The sequence below is a fragment of the Coptis chinensis genome, chromosome 7 (assembly GCF_015680905.1).
Source record: "Coptis chinensis isolate HL-2020 chromosome 7, ASM1568090v1, whole genome shotgun sequence".
Classification (NCBI taxonomy): Eukaryota; Viridiplantae; Streptophyta; class Magnoliopsida; order Ranunculales; family Ranunculaceae; genus Coptis; species Coptis chinensis.
The window spans coordinates 51,444,892-51,452,828 of NC_141462.1; the positions used below are offsets into that span (position 1 = coordinate 51,444,892).

The 7,937-nt window shown below is 37.3% G+C and overlaps 1 pseudogene; it reads right to left on the minus strand.

Moving 5' to 3' along the window:
• Positions 1 to 295: 295 nt before the first annotated feature.
• LOC147487846 (nucleolar GTP-binding protein 1 pseudogene) lies at positions 296 to 904 on the minus strand (annotated as a pseudogene).
• Positions 905 to 7,937: the final 7,033 nt, after the last annotated feature.

The window sequence follows — 7,937 nt, forward strand, 5'->3', positions numbered from 1 at the left end:
ATTGCTCATGGGTCTATCAGATATGATGAATTTTACTTCGATTAAAGGATATATACGAACCCAGAAATGTCTAACCAATTTATGCATGAACCATCAGGTATCCCATTAAGTTAAAAATTTCGATACGACATACTACAATCTCAAATTATCACATCTTCTTAACAGATTAAGAGTGTGTATCAAATATAGGGAGACAATCACTAAAAATAAAATCAATTCATAAATATAAAAATCCATACCAAATAAGTGTAAAATGATAGACAAATGGAAATTAAACAAAAAAAAAAAAAGAAAAACCCCTAGCTGATAATAAATGTGTGAAAGTTGTCTACCTTGGATAAACAAACTAACGCCGATTAGTTTTCCCAGCTCCGCGCTTTCCAGAATACAGATGCTTTGGCTTGAGATTAGGAATGACCATATCCCCTTCTCCCTTTTTAGCATTTTTATTTCTCTTCTTGATAGAATTCCAACCCATTTTCACAGCCTTCAATTTTTATTAAGAGTCCTTGAAGCCTTCTCTTGGCACAACTTCATCAGGAAGTCGAGACATGGACCTCGATCAAGATTGAGACCTCAGTCGCAGCTTCTTGTTGGGTTGGTCAACATCAACATCCATATCATCAGCTCCACCTACCACTGACCTTTCCCTCTTTCTTCCCCTAGATACGGACCTACTTCGAGCACAGTTAATAGCTGAACTGGGATCCAACCCTAGCGCGTACAGATCCCTTCCCATCCTCTCCTTTGTGAACTTCCTTTGTGTGTCAAATTTCCTTGGTACAATGAGCCTGCTATTTGTAGTGCTCTTCTTGATCCGATTCTCATGAATGAGAAGTTTCTTCTTCTTCCTAATCTCAATTAAAGCTTCTTGCTCTTTTGCAGTCAATCCCTTACCATCCATGTCTTCGTCATCATATCAATTGATAAACTCAGTAAGTGATTATTAGTAATTGAACCCTGTAACAAATACAAATTGAACACAGGCCGGGATAACAAACATCGGTCAAACATGAATCAAATTTCATGATGAAATCATTGTTCCATATACCAAGTCGCCACTCATGGTCTCAATTTGTTAAAATCTGACTCACATTCTCACAATTTTGTACAGTACCATTTCTTTCAACCTAATTGTTTTTCCAACCATTTAATTGGATAAAAAAAAGTCAGCTCACAGTGTATATCCGGCTTAAGTTTATTCAGATTCTGCGCCTTCTAGAGCTTCTAAGTGCCTTGTTTCTTTCTCATCATCTGAACATTACAACAACAAATGAACGTACATCATACTTACATAAGTTACATTTAAAGATTGAGATGATGAAATGAATCGTAGCCATTTGCTATCAACTCAGTTTTTCCAACCATTTAATTGGATAAAAAAAAGTCGGCTCACAGTGTATATCCGGCTTAAGTTCAAATAAACCATAAAAACATCATTAATAATTTTAAAGCATGCCCGTTTAATTATATTAAAAAATATGTATAACCAATAAGACAGACAAATGCATTAATTATACTGTTCATGTGCAGTTCTTCACAACAAATATATATAGAAAGGCGAATGAAAAAAAATGAGTGTGGGAGAGTGAATCTTACGTGGTAATCTCGAGATCAAACAATTGCAAAGTGGTACCAAAGTTTTGGATTTTTTTGGTTGTCTTGTGTTGTGAAGTTGATAAAGTGTGTGTTTTAAAAGGCTATGGAGAGTGTGTGTTTTGAAATGCTATGGAGAGTAGAAGGACAAAATTTATGCTTTCCTAGAAGATTTGGATCGGCGCTTGAAGAAAGAAGGCTATGTTTCTAAGACTAAGATGGGTTTGCATGATGTTGAAGAGGAAGAGAAGGAGCATATGCTGAAGTATCATAGCAGTGGCATATGGATTATTGACTGTACCAGCAGGGAGACCAATCCGAGTTATCAAGAACCTAAGGGTCTGCAAAGATTGTCATAACGCGATAAAATACATATCAAAGATAGTTGGAAGGCTAATTATTTTAAGAGATTCCAACCGTTTTCACCATTTCAATTATAGTTCCCTGTTAGGTGGGGATTCTTTGGTGAGATGAAAGGGACGATAAGCGTGTCAAGTATTCCAATTGGAGAGCCTTCCATGTTCCATTGAGCTTTTGGCTCCATTCCATGTGTATTTCTCCTTCATTAATGCAAGATGTCTAGCTTTGTGAATCCTAGCAGCAGATCAGCGGGCCTATTCTGCTACTCTTACCGTAGAAGCCGCTGAGAATTTCTCTAGTGAAAACTTAAAAAGACAACAGATAAGGGATGGATGGTTTTGCTATCTTGATGGGATGGGAAAGTTTAGTCAACCAATCTGCACCAGGGTCAAATCTGGATTTCGAGTACCAATCTAGAGAAAGAACTGGATTGTGTGAACCCGTGAGATTTGGTTTCCATTTTTTTCTTGATTTGGAGATTTGAGAGGGTTTGGGTGTTTGACGACAGCTTGGTTTCTTTTTTGGGTTATTAATTACTTACTTACCCCAGCATACAATTCAAATAAGGCGTATTTTTGGTTTTTTTTTTCTCATCACCTGTGAAAAGACCTAATAGATTTCTATAAATTAAAAAATAGATCAATTTTAGGGGTATTTTTTGTAAGAAGGAAAATAAATATTCTGAAAACATGGGTTTTTTTTTTTAAATTTGCTGACATGGCTCACTGTGAGCATCTTGGATGAACGGATATTAATGTAGGTAGGATATGGGAGGGGTTCTAGGGACATATTTTATCTTGACACATAAACAAACTCAAAATCGTTAGAGCATTTATAAGTTTTGGATTATGCTAATATTTTGTAGATATGATCTCCTAACTATTCTAAACATTGTCACAAATAATAAAAAAAAATCAAAATTTTCTAAACTTGCCAAATATAGTATCAAAAATGGTGAAAATGAACAGTCTACAATTAGCCAAATTTTGTAAATTGTTAACTACATTTGGCAAGTTTGGAATTTTTTGATTATTTGTGACAATATTTAGAATAGTTAGGAGATCATATCTACAAAATATTAGCCTAATCCGAAACTTATAAATGCCATAACGATTTTGAGTTTGTTTACGTGTCAAAATAAACTCTCTCTCTCTCTCTCTCTCTCTCTCTCTCTCTCTCTCTCTACAGATAGGTTGACAGCCGAAAATCTAACAGTAACCTTACAGCCGAAACTCACCGTTGGATCACCCAATCTAAATTAGAAATCAAAAGCCCAAATATTGCCTTAACTAAATAGAACAGGGGTATTTTGATAAATTATTTTCTTTCTCTCCCAATTTTTATTTCTATTTTACGATCAAAACCCTTACCTTCTTGCTCTCTTTCTCTCCAAAAACTGAAAATTTCCATTTAAACTATCAAAAATCAAAATCAAACTGAACCCAAAACAAACTCTTACCTTCTTGCGCGCTCTCACTCTCTCCTCCACTACTGAAATCAAACCCAAAATTGAAATTCTAAAAATCAACTTTAACAGAGCTTTGTGAATAATTGATTTTACATTTGAATCTTTTGATTAAATAATTTAATCAAATTGAAATACGTGTATAATGGAGTCAATGGCAGAAAATATAGCTATCAATATGGAAGAAGACGTAGTTGTTGGGTCTTCTTCCAATAAATCCCCGGACAGAGAAATGCATAAACTAGTTGTTTAATGGTTTTCTCTCGTGAAGGGCTCCATAACAAGAGAGAAGTGGGAGAAGTGGGTGTTTTTAGAAATACTAGCACTATCAGGTGTAGTTGCCCCGCTAGGATGCGTGTTACGAAAAGAAAACACGAAGATATATACTATGTAAGTTGTGCTGAAAATGACCATAGCCACGGTTTGGTTAGTCCAGTAAGAGCATTTGCAATGCAGGTGAATATAATCCCCCTTATCACCGCCACCTCAGCACTTATTCACCCTATTTTCACCAAAATGGTGAAAACCAAGGTGAAGTTGTGAAATGTAAAGGTGAATAAAATATCTTAGACGGGATGTTAGATTCTGTATGGAGGTTTTTGATTGAGACAGAATGTAACATCCCGTCTGGTATTTTATAATGAGACGGAATGTAACATCCCGTCTGGTGAGTCAATATGAATAGACGCGAACAGGCTCCATTTTCACTTTCTTCCCAGCCTCCATTGTGATTTTCTAGCCTCTATTAACAACTTTTTCTCACAAACTTCAATTCCTAATGACTTCTCCATCCCCCAATGCATCCCCACCAATCTCACCACATGAAGAGCATTCCCGATGGTTTGGAAATGTCAAAATATCCAAAAAAAAAGGGGCAAAAAGGATCATCGTCAAGAACGCAAAATATGGGCGAGGAGGACGAAATTGAACATGGGTTCAATTTTCCACCGCGTTGTGAAATCGAGGAACACCCACCATTAGCGTCAACATCGGTCCGACACGTAGCAAATCGAGTGGCGGAGTCTCAAGTAAGTTTTAGATTTTTTTTATGTTAATTATTATTATTTATGTTAGTTTATATCAAGTTTGTTGTTGTGTAATTAGTTTGAATTTGTCGCATTGTTTAAAAAAAAATAGTTGTAATTATATCGTATTGCGTGTTGGTTGAATGTAGATGGAAAGTGCGTTGTGCACTTTCAAATGTTGTGTCGTGGTGCCATTGTATGAAATAAAAAATGGATCCTAATTTTGTCACGGTTACCAACATTATAGCTGCCACACCATTTGGTAACTTTTTGAATTCTAATTTGGGACAAAATGATCAAGTGTTGTTGTTTAGGATAGTTGAGCGATGGTGGCAAACTACCCACACATTCCATTTCCCATGGGGTGAGCTTGGGATTACCCCTCTTGATTTCACAATGCTCACGGGTATCCTAATTGGTTATGAAGATGTCGTTCCTTTTGATGAAAATTTAGAGGTTTTTACTACGGCGATGAGTTTCTTTGAAGGTTTTGATTTGGTAGAAGATGATGAGGAAGACGGGTTTTTGAGATTATCGGCTGAGCAGTTTAAGGGAGGAGCTATAAGTATGAGTTGGTTTACTTTGAGATACTTGAATAGGCTCAAGGAGAAGCCGAAAGACTATCATATTGGTGAGGAGTCGATCCACGAATATGTACGTGCCTTCCTCTTCTACTTTGTTGGTGCGGTATTATTCGGATACACTGATAGTTATTTACATATCAGGTGGATGGCCGTTGTTTCAGACATAGAGAGGATGTGGGATTATGACTGGGGTTAATCCATCTTGGCATACATTTACCGCTGGCTAGACCTCGCAATTGAGACGAAAGCCGCTAAAAGCAATTGGTGCGGCTTTGTTTGGATTATACCGGTAAGTCTTATTTATTAAGTTATTGTTTCATTTCATTTATTTATCTAATTATTAATGTTGACATGTTTATATATATATATATATATATATATTGTATTTTATCTATTGATTTAGTATTGGTGGTACGAACATTTTCGTGTGATGCATCCTGTGTTGAAGAGGTTGGAAGAGAATGAGACTCATGACCTGATTCCACGTATTCAAGCATGGGGGCTTCATCGTAGGCAGAGGGGGTATGGGGATCTATCGCATAATATTCATAACACTTATTAGCAGATTGAGCTTTTAGGAGCTACCCGGATTGAGTAGCAACCCTAGGTCGAGTCCTTCATATTTCAGACCTCTTATGTGGATATTCCAGATGTTCTAGAGAACACTGAGTACCGTAGACTATCCTATATGTGTCATAGAGCAAGGTTTCTTTCTCAGCGGCGAATGATACTTGTAGGGTCAGTAACTGCATGGTACCTTGGGGACAGATGTTGGCGGTAAGTATCTGGAGAGATTGTTATACCTTACCCACCACCTATAGATATGACAGCTTTTGATATTCTTCCTGCTACTCTTTCACACTATAGAGTAAACCCAAATGATTGGCCAGATGCACCAGCTTTCATTTTTACGGGAGACTATGACTTGTATTGGAAGAGGGTTGGTCGAGGTCTCTTGCTAAGTGCGTTATACCGGGGCACCAATTTTGAAGGGGTTACTTCTGAAGCATTAAGGCCTGACATTCATTTCCCAGAAGGAGTGGAGTTGCCACAGTCACAGCCCAGGGTGTCTCATGATATTCAGATGCCGCAAAGAACTCCACATATATTTGATGAGTCTGACCTTTGGCACTGGAGCATGATTACTTCTCAGGGGCAAGATATGAGCATACCTATTCCACCAGTAGATGCCGCATTGGTAGCAGATTTGTCAGTACAGTTTGAGCAGTTAGCCGAGGTTAGTATGATTTGAATTTATTTATGATTTGTTATTATTATTATTCACTATAACCCCTAACTATAGCTCTCTCAGTTATGCCATGCGTGCGTCCTTCATGGAGTCCTCTCGTTACAGTTTTGAGTACTTACAAGAGCGAAACCGAACTTTGCAGTTTCAGAGACGTGTGCAAGAGTTGGAGAATGCTACAAGTGCCACACCTGAAGCTCAACCTTAACCAGAGAGGCGACAACGACGTAGGGGGGAGAGCTCTTCGACCGAGCCTTCTCGTAGGGGGAGGAGGTCTCAGTAGATATTTTTTTCTAGTTTGTAATAAATGTGTGCCATTACTTGTCTTATGGAGTTTGAGATTGTTGTTTGTAATGACTTTTGATTTAGCAGGTTGTTTTTTTGATGAGTTTTGGATAAGAATATGTCATTAAACAAAGGAGGTTATGTCCAAAAAATTTCAGAAATTATAAGTTAGTTTTTTTATCGAGTTTCTGTGTTAGATTTGGGTGTTGTTCATGATTGTTGTTTGTCTTATTTATTATTTCCAAAGTATATTAGCAAGTTTTGGATATGAATATGTCAATAAAACAAATGAGGTTATGGCAAAAAAAATTCAGAAAATTATAAGTTTGTACGTTTCCAAAGTATAAGTTCGTATGTTTCCAAAAATTTCACATTCGCATTTCACTCATTCCAAAAGTTCGTAGGTTAAGCTAGACCTCGCATTTCACTCATTTCCTATGTCTTGGTTATGGCAGAAAATTTTGATAGAATATCACTCATTTTTGCAGGTGGTTTGGTTCTGACAGGAATAGTGTATGGTAGACCGGGATGGAATGTAACATCCCGTCTGATATTTTTAGACCGAGACGAAATGTAACATCCCGTCTGGTTAATAGGTCCTTCCCACTGCGCCTTTTACTATTCCATACATTGGAATTATGGATGGTAGCTCATAAATTGGAATTATTGAGGGTACATTTGGATAAACATTTGGATAAAATGTGTTGTCACTTGGAGAGTGAACAAAAATCTGATAAAATGTGTTGTCAATTGGAGAGTGGACCAAAATCGAACGGTCACATGTGACCTTACCCTTCATATTTCGTTTTACTCTTCTTTCTTTTAGATCAAACAAACAAACAACCATCTTCTTCTCCACAACCAAGCTAAAAATAGAAAAAATGTCTAGAGAAGAAAGAATTGCCTTTAACCAAAGGTTATGGGGAGGATCTAGTAGTAATAGTTCGTCTTCTGGTTTTACCGGGTCGTCTTCTGGTACTTCCTCTGAAGATGACTACATGGAAAGAGTAAGAGATGAGCATAATGATATGATGAGGCGAATGAGGAGGAGGAGGTTGCAGTTATTATCCATTGCTGGGGCATTAATGACTTAAGCAGCCATTGAAATTGAAGATGTGGATACAGACAAACGCGGTGGATCTGTGAAGGGCAGAGAGTACACGTTTAGAGATGGTGGTGATTTCAATAAACAAAAGATAATGAGGGATTACTTCACAACACCTTATAGGTGGCCTCCTCATAAGTTTAGACGAAGGTACAGGATGACAAGAGAGCTTTTAATGTATATGTTGAAAACTGTTGCAGCATTCGATGATTACTTTAAAGACAAGGTGGATGGATTGGGTCGACAAGTAATTTCTGGGTTACAGAAGGGA